At 37.5% G+C, this 17311-nt stretch overlaps 1 long non-coding RNA gene across 1 annotated transcript; it reads right to left on the minus strand.

The window, feature by feature from the left end:
* Window positions 1-4890: 4890 nt before the first annotated feature.
* Window positions 4891-10299, minus strand: LOC140001470 (uncharacterized). The gene is made up of 4 exons (XR_011806701.1): window positions 9761-10299; window positions 7865-8082; window positions 7616-7759; window positions 4891-5314 (listed from the first exon to the last, which is right to left on the minus strand). It is a non-coding gene; the product is annotated as an uncharacterized lncRNA (long non-coding RNA).
* Window positions 10300-17311: the final 7012 nt, after the last annotated feature.

Here is a 17311-nt window from a genome sequence, read left to right on the forward strand (position 1 = left end):
TTATTATTATTATTTTCAGTTATTATAGTCTCTTCCATGTGTTTATCACATAAATCCTTATTTTTTGTTTTGAAATTTCTTGTTCACTAAAATAATGGCAGAGGTTAATATAAAAATTTTCATGATTTGAAATGCAAAATATATATTTGCTTTACAGTAATACAAGGTATTCCATACAATCTGAATTAACTACATTTTAAATTCATATGGAAGTACTTCTGTGGAATGCCTTAATGATGGACCCAGAGTTTTAATACAAATTGACATAATGCCCTTCATACAAGACACCATTAATAAGTCACATGTAAATGAGGAATAAGCATATTTTTACTCTTTTTCTGTTATTACAGTCTTCAAATCAAAATAAGAGGAAGAATGCCAGTGTTTTAGCTTTTGCAGAGAAGCAAAACATTCTGATCATTTCACCCTATATTTTCACATTTTTTAATATCTTCATAGGCAAAAGCAACACAGAGGTTAGGAAAACTCTCAAAGATCTTGGCAAACTTGTCACTTCTCTTATGTTGAATAAAGAAGAATTACATTAAAAAATAAAGGAACCTATCTGGACTGTAAGGAGAAAATGTTCTTCCATGATTCTGCTAGCCAAATAATTTGTGAATTGTTCCATATGCAAAACATCAAAGTATGCATCAAAACAAACAAACAAACAAACAAATAAATAAAAATCAGCTTATCAGAACCTCTGAGAAATCCATCCTGAATTATTTGTTAAACAATAGTGTGTACTAGTACATTGCCAAATTGAACATCATGTGGCTTGATCAACGCACCCTTAGTCACTTCCCTTAGGAATAAAAGATTAACAAAAGATCTTATCCGTAGGATTTTCAGAAGGTCACTTCTCTTGTCCATAATTACATTTCATCATACTGCTTGTCAGAGCAATCTCTCATAATTTGTTCATGTTCAGTAATGAATACTTCTCTGTAAATGTCTGTGTTACAGTATTTAATATGCTTCTGTAAAAACAATCTGAAGCACTGCTGGATGTCTGCTGCTGAATTGCACCACATTACAAGCTACTAGAACAGTAAACTCCACTATGTCTCTCAGGGGAATGAAATCAGGACACACCTTATTGAAACAAATGAAGTAGTGAACTAACCTTGAATTAAGTAAAGACACAAGTCATTAAACCTATCACTGTCTATTAAAAATTATCTTCAGGACTGACTCTGTAATAATTAAAATTGAAATAGCTTTTAATTATTTTTTTTCCAAAGTACAGCTTTATTTATTTATTTATTTATTTTTGGTATTTACGAACCAACATATAGCAATTGTTTGTTTCTGATTAAAAAGGGAGATCTTCAAATAAAGAGACTATCTTGTAACTTACAATAGTTCTACTTCAGAAAGAACATTCAAGAGAGATTTTACTATTATTCCTAGGTAAATCCAAAGTATTTTAATATATTTTTGCTCAGCAACAGAACCAGAACATCCTAACTCTTCATATAGCTTGGATTCAGTGCTATGTAGATAAAACCCCAGTGTTGTTGAAAGCACCCCGCCAGTGTTTTCCTTTTCTTTTGTCCTTAAATATACACTTTCATAGCAATGTTCCTGACACAGCAGCTTCATTTTTATTCAATAGTTAATCATGCTATGTATGATTACGTGTATCCTTGCTACGAATCTTTGTGTAAGGAAAATATTGCTAGAATTATCAGCTGAATGTTTGAACCTCACAGCTTCTCCTATGTGCTACCTCCTTTGAGTTATATTTACCTCACATTCATTTTTCTTATTTTTCTCTTTCAGTCTGTTTATGTTAGGGCTCAGCCTTCAAAATATGTTCCAAACCAGGTCTCCTTTCTGTCATATACTTGCTATTTTGTCATCATTTTAATGTGATCGGGTATTGAATGAAGAACAGGAGGAAAGGAAGGACTGCCAACCTTTCCAGCCCATTTCCGTTCTAACAAACACTTCCTACCACATTTGACTAGTCAAGCGTGCAGAAACATTAATTTCTGTGCCACACTTCTTATTCCCCAGCAGACAGGTATTGAGATGAAGTCATCTGAGAGCCAATAGCAACATGACAATTAATCATGAGAAGCAAGCATGAAGAAAATCTGTTTTCTATAAAAATCCTAAAAAAGATGCAGAAAACTGCTCTGTGTGGATGAGAACATGCAGGTGTGCTTTAGACAAGAATGATAAGAGGACTTTTTTAAAGGACTTTTTATAAATTCAGGGAATGAAGCCCTAGGATGGATCTGTGATTTTCTGAATATGTATTTGCCAAACTACAACTATTTCAAAACAGTCATTTTTCTGGCAAGATTTTGCTTGTGTCTTGTACTGATTTATTCTCCTTCATCTCCCTGTTCTCATAAAGAGCCTCCCCTCTAAATAATAATTAAAATTTCTCATAAGGAAAAAAAAAGTCTGTTTTGCTTTGTGATTGTTGCAGGTCATGCACCTGCATGCCCCCCCCCCCCCCCCCCCCAAAAAAAAAAAAAAAAAAAAGAATAAAATAAAAGATGGTATGAAGGAAGGGCAACATTTTTTTATCAAAGTTTGTTCCAGACAGATCCCAGGGAAGAGCCCTAGAAAGCTTGGTCACTCACTCTTCTGTGGACAGCAAAAAGCTGGGCAATTAGTATCTGTTCAGGTGGGTGGTTATTCTCCATTCTGGAAGTGTTTTATATATATACCAGCCTCATGCACACAGAGATATATTAAGTATCAAAAGATACTATATTAGGAAATATAATCCAACATTATATATTTCTGTAATCTGCTACATTTGGGCTACAGTTAAATCGATAGCCTGACTCTGAGTGTTATTCCTGGTGTCCATGATAATGTAGAGCCATGCTCTCAGCAGCTTAGAATATCCCAAGTATTTCCCACACTTACAGTAAATACATATTCATTTAACCATAGTGTTATCTACCTCATCAGCAAACCCTAAAATAACTGAGATCTTATATTCTACTGCATCATGGAGACAATCATTTTGTATATTATATTTTGTCTAAATTTCTCTTTTTTTTTTTTTAAATTTCCAACTGAAATATTTGTTCTGTCGTTTAGTCCTTATTTCACATTGCTTCTCCTTTTAGTTGTTTATTTTTTATTTTTTATTTTATATTCCATCTAATTAACATTTCACATCTCTTAGCTTCTTTTATAGGTTTGAGTAATTTAGTCCTATTAGCACTTCAAAAATCAGAGTGAGAACTTTGAGTAGTTTGCTTAATTGTATAAGTAGTTAATTTCCCATTACTTAGAAACTCATACATAGTAAGCGGTCTTTAACCTTTCAAAATTTCATATGAAGATTGCAGTATGAAATAATTATTTTTTTTACTAATTGATTTTATAATGTTTAAAATTAATTATAAGAGGGAGTTAACATAATGTATTTTAGTACCTGTTTTTATAAAGATTTGCCTGCAACTAATATGCCAGAGTTTCCTTAAAGTTATATCTCTTCATCTAATATATAAACTCTGAAAACATAGCTATCTATCAGAGTCTTCTCTTGAAAAAGAGAGAATCTCTAAGAATTTTCCAAGTCAATTCATAAATTTTGCAGCATTTTATATCTATGTACATATCCCTCAGGAAAAGCTTTGTCAAATATCTAACCTAAATCTATATAACAAATTACAGATATTGTTTTGTCTTCTTCTCTTAAAGTTGTTACTTTGTAGCAGAATGATTTCAATTTTACAATGAGGTTATCATAAGGTCCTGAGCACACAGATACAAGCTCTCTGTTCTTTAATCTTTCCAAGGAGATGCAGTGCAAGTTACCAAGCTAAAAGAGTATCACAAAAAAACAGTCATGAAAAAAGCTTTGCTCCTCTGTAGGAGAGAGAGGAAGAAGGAGAGGGAAAGAGTAAGGTGAAATGTGAAATGGAAGAGGAAAAGGAAGAGGAACAGGAGGCCATGGAAGGAAGAGGAGAGAATTCCAAGCTAATTCAACTAGATCCCCAAATTTTTAATGTATTTAAATTACAGGTCAGCATAGACTATTTCTGTCTCAAGACCAGACTGTGGATGCATGTAGGTATATCTTGCTGTAATCAATATCATAGAATCATAAATAGGAATGGTTCTTCAAATATCTTTTAAATGTCTAATGGCTCTGGTTCAAAAAGAACTAATTAAAATTAAATTAAAATCCATCTGGAATACAAGTCACTTTCTTTCCAGTTCACCCTCTATCCTTTTGGATTCTTCTTCTTGATTGCTACATTGCCTGTTCAATTTTCTCTCTGTCAGATTCTGAATTAGTGCAGTCTACAGCCTCATGTATAAAATAAAATAAATAAAATAACATAAAATAAATATATATATATTTTTTTTTTAAATGCTGGTTTTCACTTAAAATGGCAGAATGTATCAGCACATCTTCAGAAGACAGCTATGTTTTAAGGAGAAGAATCCACGAGGGAAAGGACTACACTGGAAGAAAGACAGTGTAGTCCTTTCTACCTCACAGAAAAACATCTCCAATAAGGAAAAAAACTATACATCCCAACTCAGGAAAGTAATTTAGCATAAATGATGTAAGTGATACATTATTGTATTGAAAAAAAATAATGGGAAGGGAAGGGAAGGGAAGGGAAGGGAAGGGAAGGGAAGGGAAGGGAAGGGAAGGGAAGGGAAGGGAAGGGAAGGGAAGGGAAGGGAAGGGAAGGGAAGGGAAGGGAAGGGAAGGGAAGGGAAGGGAAGGGAAGGGAAGGGAAGGGAAGGGAAGGGAATGATTGTGAACAGATACAGTGAAAAAGTATTTTTTTAATTTTTTTTTAAATGAATCTTTTAATATTTACATTTTCAAAATTATTTTTTCCACTTTGAAAATTATTAATGTAATAAAACAAAATGTTTTCCCTCAAAGAAGGAGAATTTTAGGAGAATTAGGACAAATGCATACATTATTTGAACTTTAACAGTTCTGAGGATCAAAATAAACACAAAATCACCACCAACAAAAATCCCACCACAACACAGATGTTTCTAAACATCTTACTTTTTATCTTTTACCAGATTTTAATTTTTTCTAGTTAAAAATAAATAAATATATAAGTATCACAACCAAAGAATCACCTTTTTGTATATCTCCACTTAGGAAACCAAGTCCTACTGAGTTTCAATGAGTGTCTGTGTTTGATACTGTCCCACTGAAGTCACTGATTGCAGGATGAATCGCTTTATCCCTTATACACTTTGTAACTGCATGAGTCACACACCATGCAGCTAGGGAAGTGAGGCTATCAGCCAGATTTGTCAGGATTGAAGCCAACATTGCTTTGTTGATCCGCTCCTAGGAAGAGTCATAGAAGAATGCAAATCAGTCCTTGCCCTTTGCTGAAGCAAAAAAAAAGAAAAAAAAAGAAAAACAAAACAAAAACAAATAAACAACAAAAAAAAAAACACAACACAGCTTAATGTTTCTAGATGTCTCAGTTCCAGAAAATATCCCCAGAATACTGCTACATGCTCATTTCCCAGACTATGCATTTTAATGAATGTAAAAACAGTGAAACTTTCACTTAATTCTTATCAATCTTTATCAGTTAAAATATATATATATATTTGTCTTTCACTATTTATGACAGCTTTGATATACATATTTATATGACCCCTTCATTGTTTCCTCACTAGTTTAGACATTTAACAATTATTAATAAATAAAATGCAAATAGAAATCATCTATTAGTCTTGATATTTAAGATAGTATTTTAGATGGAACCTAAATATATTTTGACAGATGCTGTTACCGTGATTTTTAAAGTAGTACAGTAAAGAAATAGAATCACATCACATCTGCTTATCTGCTTCAAGATATATTAATCCTCACTTTATGCAGATAGAATAGGTAACTTTAAAAGCAAGAAAAATCAATTTAAATTGGGCTATAGAAATCAAGTGTTAAAATTGTAGCACTGCAGATAGTGCTACTGTAGATGTATTTATTAGTAACAAAAGCAGCAGTGAACAATTATGAGATCAGACTCTTATGTTTGAGAGAAATAATTTAACAAGAACATGGCCTGTTGTACAAGGTTGTTTCCATGTACCACGTTTCAACAAACCAACAGGGGAGGAACACTTGCCTTGAATGGGCATCCCGATTGCCATGGAACATTTTCCCTGACTATCTTCATTCAAAAATGAGCTTTTTAGTGACAGAGAAGCATTATGTTCAGTGTTTAGAATTAATCCAGCTCTAAGCTGGGTTAACTGGTCCACAGATTCTTTGGGCAGACCACCAGAGCACAGAGGACAATCTATATAATGGGACTTTCTTAAATTATTTCCAGTCTGGATATATTCTCTTGTCTCTTCACACTTACGAACTACAAAAGAGAGAACTTGAAGCCTGCTGGGAAATTAGCAATTTCTTTGCCAAGCATCACAAGTGCCAAACAGTGACAGTTATATGGATATCTTGCTTTTGCTTTCAGCATTACCTGTTTCTCAAAGCTAATTATTTAGCTCTATAAAATTGCCAGATCATAAACTCCTGTACCAAGCAATTCATTAATCCCTTTAAGCTAATTAAAGACAGAAAATTAAGATGCAAGTAAATAAAATGGTTTGAGGAAATTTCTTTTATTTTCCTCTATTTTCAATCTAATTTTGGATAGTGATACATCAACACATGCTTAGCATTTTACAGGTAGACAAAAGAGCTATGCCTTCTGGACCTTACCTTTTTAATACCATCCTTCTACTCCTTAGTATACGGTAAGTAGGATTAAATGAATTCTGGCTTGCACATTAGCAAAGACAGTATTTAATTCTTTACCAACATCTTCTCTTATACCTGCTGAATCTCAAGGGGCTCAGAGGAGGATCATGGCTGACACTAGTAAGAAATCTAGATCTAGACACTGCATGACAACCCTTCCTTGGGGAAGGTAAATTAATATTGTCTGTGCTTATTTACATTAATCTCCCCCTGCTACTTGAAAGATTCTTTTTGAGCAAGAGACATGCAGAAAAAAAGCATTTTAAAGATGCTTCTGACAGCCTGATTTTCACTAGAAACATACTGAGAGAAACAATACAGAGACGACAAACATATACAGTCCCTGAAACAGTGCAAATTCAACCCAATTTTGTCATAAGCTGCTGTGGCAATGTGGTTAATTCCTTGTGTTGGGGATATTTTGACATCTGATATAACACCTAAAATAGAGGTTCTGTATGCTGGTATACACTCAGCTGGAAAAATACTGTAATATCAGTCCACTACTGAATAATAATAATAATAATAATAATAATAATAATAATAATAATAATAATAAATGATCTTACTAGTGTTAATTTTTTTTTTTGTGTGTGTTTTTTTTTTTTTTGCAAAGAGCTCTAGCTTTGAGGCTATCTTCAATGAAAGATAGAAATAAAGGAAACAAAAAAAAAGTCTTATCTAGTCTTCATGCACATGTGATTAAGATCTTTAAAATAATGCACCAAAAAGGTTCAAAATGGAAACCGAGGAACAGCAAAACTTACTAAATTGTAACATTATTTTCTGGTTGGTAAATTGTTTGTTGGAAAAGATTCTATTAAATCTCATAGAAGATGTCTAATAGAAAGAAGAAATAATGGAAAGTACCTGCACTCAGTTTTCTTTAGTATTTCTAGGCACCATGGTAATAAATTACTCCGTTAGAATGGAAGCAGGTTATATGCATCGTCTTGTCTGCACTCCAAATTCACAAGCCCTTTTTTTTTTCTACTGCTCTTTCATTAAGATTTTCTGACAACAGAAGAAAACAAATCTTAAACTAGAAGTGAATTATGTTTGTAGCTAAATTGTTTGCTTGCAGCGAACAATGTGTAAAGTATGAATTTTTATTCTTACCACTTGCATTGCTTGTCAGCTTTAGTCCAGTGTAATTTTAGAATTAAAACCATGTCAGTCGGGCCTGGACAGGTAGAAGTGATTCACATTTGAAACTAAATTGTTTGCTTGCAGCAAGACAATGTATGAGCTGTGATGTTTTACTCTTATCACTTACATTGCTTGTCCACTGTTGTCCAGTGTAATTTTAGTAGTAAAGCCATGTCAGTCAGGCCTGGCTGGGTAGATATGAAACAGAACTCATCTCAGGAAGGAAACAAACCAAAACCAAAACCAAACCAAACCAAACCAAACCAAACCAAACCAACCAACCAAACAAACAAACAAAAACAAACATAAACAAAAAAAAAAAAAATAAAAAAAAAAATAAAGGTTTAGCATTGTTTTTAAAATTGTTATTTATTTCCAGCTGTAACAGACTGCAAGCAAAGACACTATTTAATTCTGGTCTGTTTCTGTGATATAGTAAATTGCACAAAATAAAATATTACTTGACAGACAAAAGCATGCATGTCCTTTCCAACCTGCACCATTCTGTCATTCTGTGACTTTGAGTCTTGGAATTCAAACTCAGCTATAAGCTTCACTACCTATTCCTGTTTCTAAATAAAAGGGCTAAGAGATGCCTAGCTCTCCTAGATAACTGATGACAGCATTTGGCTTTTACAGTACCTTTTACAATCTGCAGTACCAGATTTCTTTTGAGGAAACTAAGTTAACAGTGAAGTTGAGGAGTGCCCTAACAATTGAGTAGCATCGTCAGCTTGGGGACAAAAGTTTGTGTTTGGTTCTCATAGCAACACATTTGCACCTACTGCACTGCTAGTAAAAGGTCATCATTTGAGGAGCATCTGAGGACAGGTTTGAATATGTAAGTCAAGCAGAAGCCCTCATATTGGTGGATGAATTGTTTCCTGTGGTTTAAATCCTATTGATATCAGAGAAAATAGCTTGTGTTAGCTGAAAAAGCAACAGAGTCCTTAATGATGAGAAAGCACTCTTCTAATAAGACAGTTATAATTTAATAGAAGCAATTGACATAAAGTTGTTTAATTATGATAGTATAATATGTTGTTTCACATTACTTTGTGCAGCTATAAACCCAAAAATGAACAGCAGTAATGCATGGCACTTTAGCTGATTGTTTAATGTGCCTGCAAATTAACCATAGTATTTCTTAATAAACTCATAGAATCATAGAATCATAGAATATCCTGAGTTGGAAGGGACCCTTAAGGATCATCAAGTCCAACTCTTGACACCGCACAGGTCTACCCAAAAGTTCAGACCATGTGACTATTTGCACAGTCCAATCTCTTCTTAAATTCAGACAGGAACTCATTATTTAAATTATAGAATAAAAATTGTCATTGGTATTTGTGAACCTATATAGTGATCTATCTATGTTGTTTTAAGCAGATTGAAAGGACATCATCTTTTCTAGAAGCAATTGTGGTAGTAGGCATTTGTGCCTCTCCCCCTCCCCCACCCCACCTCCCAGTGTGTAGCTCCAATGTGTTGAATGGGTAAATTAATAAAGGGGAAAAGCACATAATAAGCCCTTTTGAAACAACTTGAATAGAACTGAATAAATTCTAGTTTTAGTTATGTTAATGAGTTTGAAGGGACAGTGCAGAATCAAAAAATCCTGTAACAATGCTGGTTTACCATAGCTAGTTGAACTTCCCTTTCATAACTATCAAAAGCATAGCATTATTTTCTTATGATGTAGACCCTGTGGCGATTTTAGCCTGAATCAGTGCTCCTTCACGGTTGCTCTCTTCCCCTGCCCCATGTGGGGCCCCTCCCACGGGATGCTGTCCTTCCAAAACTGAGCCTGTGGGGGCTGCCCACAGGCAGCAGCTCTTCAAGAACTACTGCCACACGGCTCCATACCACAGGGTCCATCCGTCAGGAATAAACTGCTCCAGCACGGGTCCCCAACAGGTGGCTGCTCCTCCCAGCCCCCTGCTCCTGCGTGGGCTCCTCTCCGTGGGCTGCAGCTCCGGCCCGGGGCCTGCTCCTGCAGGGTCTCTCCAGCCTCCTCCAGGCCACACCCACCTGCTCCACTGGGGGCTCCTCCACAGGCTGCAGAGTGGAGATCTGCTCCGTGTGGGACCCGTGGACTGCAGGGCGACAGCCACCAGGGGCCTCTCCACATGCCACAGGGGAACTGCTGCTTCGTGCCTAGAGCACCTCCTGCCCTCCAGCTGCACTGACCTTGGGGTCTGCCAGGCTGTTTCTCACTCCTTACTCTCCCAGCTGCTGTTGCACAGTTTTTCCCTTCCTTAAAGTTGCCTTCCCAGAGGCCCACCACACTTGTCACCCTGACTCAGCTCTGGGCAACAGTGGGTCCCGTTTGGAGCTGGCTCTGATCAGACACGAGGCAGCTGATGGGCTCTGTTCACAGAGGCTAGGCCTGCGGTCCCCCTGCTGCCAAGCTCTTGCCATGTAACCCAAGGCATACAGCAGTCTGCTGATACTGAGTTTTAAAGACAAGCAAATTCTTGTTACGTGACATTATAACAGATAACAGATGTGGATGGAGAGGGAAAAGGAAAAAAATAATACTCTCTAGTGGTTAGGGAACAGCAATATTTTATGATAAAGGTCTAATGACCATTAAAGTTATTCATTTTTTCTATATACAAAATAAAATAACTTTGAAAGGAACCATGTTCTTCCTGTAACTAAATCATTAAAAAAAAAAAAAAAGCTGGACAAACGGACAGACATTAAATATCCTTTTGACCATCCACGATATACTTATTGGCAGCATCCATCTTATTTATTCAGTCTTTATTTAATATGCATATATAGTCAAGTTCGCAAGGTTTAATACTTTCTCACATGAAAGGCATTTCATTTGGCATTCTAGTAACTCTTCCCTGTGCTTATTGTATTTTGAGGTTTTTTTCCTTTAATATGGGTGCCTGGAGGAGTGCATAGAAAGGTATTATACATGTCCTGACAGCTGCAGTTAATGTTAAAATCTCCCATTCACTGTTACATGATATATCCTGAATTGTATGAAATACCTTTTGTTTTGTCTTGTGTTGTACTTGTGCTGCAGAGTCAGTAATCTGTAGTTCTTTTTTCTTTTCCCTCTCACTTTGTGTTTTGGCAGTACTTTCAATTCAACACCCACCACCAACACCTGAATGAAACTACCAGCCTTAGGAGCTGGAGGAGCACAGAAAAAAAGAGCATAACAGCAGGAAAATTAAGTAGAAATTAAGCATGTGTATAACAATTTTAACTGCATTATCATTTCTTTTCCAGTGACAATTAGAACTAGATTAATAATGATTGTTGAATTAGACAGTTCAGATTATAGGAACAATAAATTCTTGGCTTTAGTTAGGTACATGGCATGCAGCTTCTTTGCTCATAAACAAGATTTTGTGCTCAGCCCACACATCATTTTGGATCCAAGCTTTGCAGTTTACTGTAATAAAATATATATTTGAAAGTGTTTGGGATGGATTTGACTTCATTGTTCTTTCACAGAGCTCTGTAGTATGGTATTGGCATTTCCTTACAGTCCTAAATTATAAAGATTAAGTGCCTTCCATGTCAGGAAAAAACAAATACAAAACCAAAAAAAATACAAATAATAAAAAAATCCTCTACCACAACTTCATTCCAGTAGGAAAACCCTTGTGCCTAGAAAGCTGATGGCTGTATTATCACTCATGTACTCATGTCTAGAAAGCCTCTAGACCTCTAGAGGCCTCTAGATAGAGGTCTAATTCCTTTTTAATTTATGTCAAGTAACTGTCTGAATGGCATCTAAGAGCAAGCAGAGTTCTACAAGCTGATTTTGGAACAGATAAAAATAATCTTATCCTGTTTTAAAATGTGCTGCCTTCTCAAATGTATTGAATATACTTTATTTAAGATTGTGTAAGTAGAACCACTCAAGTCTCTTTTAATTTTTATCTTTAGAAACTTAATTGTTTTGCAGCTTGCTTTGGTCCTTGCTCAGGAAAAAAAAAAAAAAAAATCTAACCATATAATATTATTGCCACAAATTTTTATGTCCCTGTCAGAGAAGTACATATTACAAAATGTTATGTTCTCTTACAATCTGACTTGTATGAATACAGTTTTGGCTACATAATCCTTTTACTGAACTATGTGATATATTTAGCAATATTTAGTTCTGTTTGAAATTCCACTTCTCTGACAAGAGGTATCCTTGGTGAATAGATTAGGCCTGGAAAAACTAGTTACTGGGATCTTACTGATTTATTATTCATTGTATAACAGAAATAGATCTTCTGAGAAGTTATCAAAATTTGCTCGGCATTCTAGTAGTTGAACCATTTTTATTCAGACTGCTTGCATAACCTCACAAGTTTTCAATAAGAAAGGATAATGGTGGCATAACTGGGACACTGCTTGTTTATTTTATGGGTGTCTGCTTTTATTTTTGTCTTCTCCGTTATTAACAGGATATCCAAAACATCAATATTTGGATGTCTGCATACTATTGAATAACTCCTTTATTCAGATTTTACCTTTAACGTCTCCCTTCATTCCTCTTCTTGTTTAACTGTCCAAATCCTCAAAAGGTATTTCATGTGCTAAAAATATAAAACATATTTTTTAAAAAAGTGTATTCTCTGTATTCAACTTTATTTATTTATGTATTTATTTATCTGGTGTGGGCATGCTATCTTTATGACAAAAGGATATACATTTTTTCAGAGAAGAGCTTCTTACAATTACTTACCCAGAAAAAGTAAAGTCTCTCACAGAACCCTTCTGTTGTAGGGTTACTGAGGGTCAAAGAGCAGCAGGTTCTGATCACTACCACAGTAGTGTACCAACAACAATATCACACTAACCAAGATCCCTTGATTCCCATTAGTGAACTGATCAGTTAACTGGACAATCAAGGAGTGATCAGCTGTACATTCAGCATTTTTGAAAAAATACCTTTTTCAAAGTTATAACCCCTCAGAAATCTAAAGCAGGACAATAAAAACAAACAAACAAAAAAAAAAAAGCAAGAAAAAAACAATACATATACACACACAAAAAACAAACCCTCACACAAACAGCTAAATGAATATCCAGAACCAATCTTTTTGTCTGACTTGTTAGGTGAAAAGTTCAGGGTAAAGGGATTATGCCAAAATACAAATATTCTCTACTCCACATATCTGACAACATCCATGATCAGAAAAATGTGAATATTCTTTAAATTATAAGATTTAACGTATTGCAGGTGTTCAGGAGCTTCCCCTGTTCCAGTGCAGTCTGGATTAGTCCACGGCAAATGGAAGGGCTGTGCTTCTGCCCTTGGGGCAGTCGATTCCAGTTGTACTGAATGCCTTTCCACGTGAAAGCAAACTGTGCTCTGAAGTCTGCTGCCAAAGGGATAGAGAAAAATTCATTGGTGATATCAGTTGTGGCATACCACTTGGCTCCCTTTAAGTCCAGTTCATACTGAAGTTCTAGCATATCTGGCACATCGGCACTTAGTGATGGCGTCACTTCATTCAGGCCACCAAGGTCCACTCTTAGTCTCCACTCACCATTAGACTTTTGCACTGGCCATATTACCATACCACCTATTAAAGGCTGAATGTATGGCTGATCACTCCTTGTCAACAGGAGTGATCAACAACTCCTTGTCCAGTCAACAGATCAGTTCACTAATGGGAATCAAGGGATCTTGGTTAGTGTGATATTGTTGTTGGTACACTACTGTGGTAGTGATCAGAACCTGCTGCTCTTTGACCCTCAGCAACCCCACAACAGAAAGGTTCTGTGAGAGACTGGGTAAAGTAGACAACTGAGTATAGTCTTCTGTCTCCAAGGCAGATAAGACAAAAGCCTTTTTGGATCTTTGAAGTACCCTCTCCTGAGGTAGTCTTTGTCAAAGATGCATGGAGCCTCCAGCCTAGTCACAATGGAGTGCTTTTTCCACTCATTCCCAGTTAGACTCACTTCAGCCTCCAATACAGTTATCTGTACTTCTGACTTTGGAAATACAGATGGGTTCTGCCCCTTTATAACTTGATGACATTGCAATGTGCTCCAGTGTCTACTAATGTCTACTCCTATAATTCTGATATGCCATCTAATACACACAGTCCAATAAGTCCAGCTGCCCCTTTTCTGCTCTTGCCTGGAGGCATGCCCCCCCCCCCCAGTCCTGGTCATAGGACCATTACTGTGTCTGGGGGATTGCCTACTGGAAACTGGAGTAGCAATTTTCTCAGAAGACACCCCTTTTGGGATTGTTTTTCCTTGCAATTCACATACCTGTGCCTCTAGGGTCAAGGCTGATTTTCCATCCCATTTTCTCATGTCTTCTTCTCATGTCCACCTTCTGTGGCCACACAGGTAAAACCACAGGGTGGCACATGGCGTTGTGGTGGTTTTACTCGGATGAACAGCTGAGCTCCACCACAACTGCTCTTTCACTCCCCCTCCTCAAAGGGAAAGAGGGAGAAAATATGACACAAAGGGCTCAAGGGTTGAGATAAGGACAGGGAGATCGCTCAACAATGATCATGATGGCCAAAACAGACTCCGAATAGGGAGATTAGTAACATACATGTATATTGCCTATTACTAACAAGCTAGAGAAGTGAGAAACAAAGGAAAGAAACCAAAAAGCACCTTCCCTCCATCCACCCTCTTTCACCTCCTTCCCCTGAGTGGTGCAGGGGAATGGGGCAATGAGGGTTGTGGTCAGTCTACAGCACTTTGCCTGTGCCAAACCTCCATGGTCACTCTCTGTCCCTTCTCCAACATGGGGTCCCTCCTATGGGATGGCATCCTTCTGATCCTGTGTCCGTTCCCACAGGAAGCATCTCTTCAAGAACTGCTCTCATATGTTCTGTACCATGGTTTCAGGAGCAAACTGCTCCCACACGGGTCCCCCATGGGCGACTGCTCCCCTCAGACTCCCTGCTCCTGCTCCCTGCTCCTGCGCGGGCTCCCCTCCGTGGGCTGCAGCTCTTGCCCAGGGCCTGCTCCTGCAAGGGCTCTTCCTTCTAACAAGGGCCAGCTTCTTGATTCTTCTCACAGAAGCCACCACTGAAGCCCCCTGCTACCAAGATCTTGCCATGTAGCCCACTACAGGTGTGTACCCACTATATCTCTTTTGATAAACAGAAGGATGCTTACTCCTGATAGCTGAGACACTGGTTCATAGAGGTGGGGAGGAAGATATATTCTCTTTAAGTTGGTGGAATTCTTGGGAAAGTTTCTCCACAGCTGAGATGCAGACCTATAGGAAAGAAGAGTGACTTCATACTGCTGGAGTTGTCTAGTGAATTCATCCACTATGTGTGGATTCCTCTTGGTCTTTCCAGGTTATTACTACCAATGAGCTGGCATATGATGATGGTGCACTCCATACAAACTTCCACCACATGGGTTGTGTACACTTGAATTCATCTGTATATCTGGATATCTGTTCGTTGTCTGGGTTTCCATAAGTCACCTCCAGCACTGCTAATTCCCACAGGTACTAGATAGCCCCCTCCATGGTTGTCCACTTGTCTGGTTGACATACAAGATCTTCCTTGAAAAAAGTATTTGAAGAAAAGTATCCCTTTTCCTTCATATCTGACAGGAGATGCCTCCAGAGGGTGAATATTTGTGCTCCTTTTCCAATTGCTCTCACAATGCCCCCTTACCTAGTGAGTGAATCCAGATGCTTGGCTTCTCTCCCCTCTAATTCCAGGCTACTGGCCCCATTATTCCAGCACCAGAGTAGCCAGGTGACAATGTGCTCACCTGAACGATGGCTGAAATCTTCTTGCATATCTCGTAGCAACCTGATCTCTTATAGAGAGATCTTATAAGACCTGATCTCTTATAGAGATCAGGTTGTTTTTCATGCTTTTATGATATCGTTCTCTTCATCTTCCTGTTTCTCTGATGGCCCAGACACTTTGGAGTAGCCAGCCTCATCTTCTTCCTCCTTCGTCTGACTAGGAGATCCTTTGCTTTCTAAGCCACCTGACTTTCTTATCCATTGTTTCATCTTGCATATAGTGGCAACTGCTACTGACACGGGTTGATTCTCTTGCCCAGCCTTGGGGGCTGTTGAAGTGACCACTAGGCCTGTCACTGGGGTTGCAGTAGTGTTGACTGCAGCTTGGTAAGTACTAGCCAAGTCCCAGCACATTTCAGTGATTTGTGTCTCTTTGCAATTGCCAAGGTAATGACACACCTTTTTCAAGCATTCTGCCAGTCTTTTAGGATTCTGCATTTGTTCAGGGGTGAAGTTACAAAGCATTGGAGGTGCCCATTGCTTTAGGTGCCTGCCCATATCTTCCCACACTTCCTGATACTCATAACTATCCTGCCTCAGAACAGACCTCTGGATGACATTCTTAAACAAAACCTGAAACACATTGAGGAGACATGGCAATAGGAACATTCTAGTTGGAACATCCCAGGGATATTCAAAGTTTTGAAGAGCTATAGCAACTAGCCTGGAGGAGATGGGAGAGGGGAAGGAGAAAGGGAGAGTGAAGAAGAGCGCAAAAAACTCCCACACTGTCCCACCCCCCAGATTGGCTCCTTAAGGAGAAAATATAAATTGTATAATTATTAATAGCGTCTAAGATATAGTTTCCAAAGTAAGGAGGTGATGACAATGCTGACTAGAAATACCAAATTAGTTTAACGAACAGTTATTTTATCATATTGTAAGCCAGTGTCACACAGTACAATGAAATAATAACCTTAAACCATCTCCTAGAAATAATAAACAGCAAAACAGGGAACACATACAGTAAGGAATGTGCTATATAACACAATTCAGAAAACAAGCACAGCAAACCTGAGATCAAAAAAATCAATGTAGTGATTAGCAACTATTAATCTGATCTAATGCTTATGACAATTTTGTTTTAACGCAGTCTGGTTAGATCTGTTTTTATTTCAACCCTTTGTGTCCCATATTGGTTGCTGTAGGTTGAGATAAATACAGTTTAATAGGACAGAAAAGAAAAAGAAATTATAATAATAATGATTATAATGATAATAGTATGTACAAAGGAGGTGATGCACAATGCAATTGCTCACCACTTGCTGACTGATGCCCAGTCAGCCAATGCTGATGACCTCAAGCAGCTGTCTCCCCGACCCCAACCAGCCACCCCTATTAATTGTTCAGCATGCCATCTCATGATATAGAATATCCCTTTGGCCAGTTTGGGTCAGCTGTCCTGGGTCTGTCCCCTCCCAGCTCCCACTGCACCCCCAGCCTCCTCACTGGCAGGGTGGTAGTAGAAGCTGAAAAATCGGTGACTTAGTGTAAGCACTGCTCTGCAACAATTACAACATCAGACTGTTATCAACATTGTTCTCAACCTAAATCCAAAACAGAACACTATATCAACTCCTAGGAGGAAAATTAACTCTATCCTAGCTGAAACCAGGACGTGGTGGGTTTTAGGGTTTGTCTTA

This window comes from Anas platyrhynchos, chromosome 1 (genome assembly GCF_047663525.1).
Source record: "Anas platyrhynchos isolate ZD024472 breed Pekin duck chromosome 1, IASCAAS_PekinDuck_T2T, whole genome shotgun sequence".
In the NCBI taxonomy this organism is placed as follows: domain Eukaryota; kingdom Metazoa; phylum Chordata; class Aves; order Anseriformes; family Anatidae; genus Anas; species Anas platyrhynchos.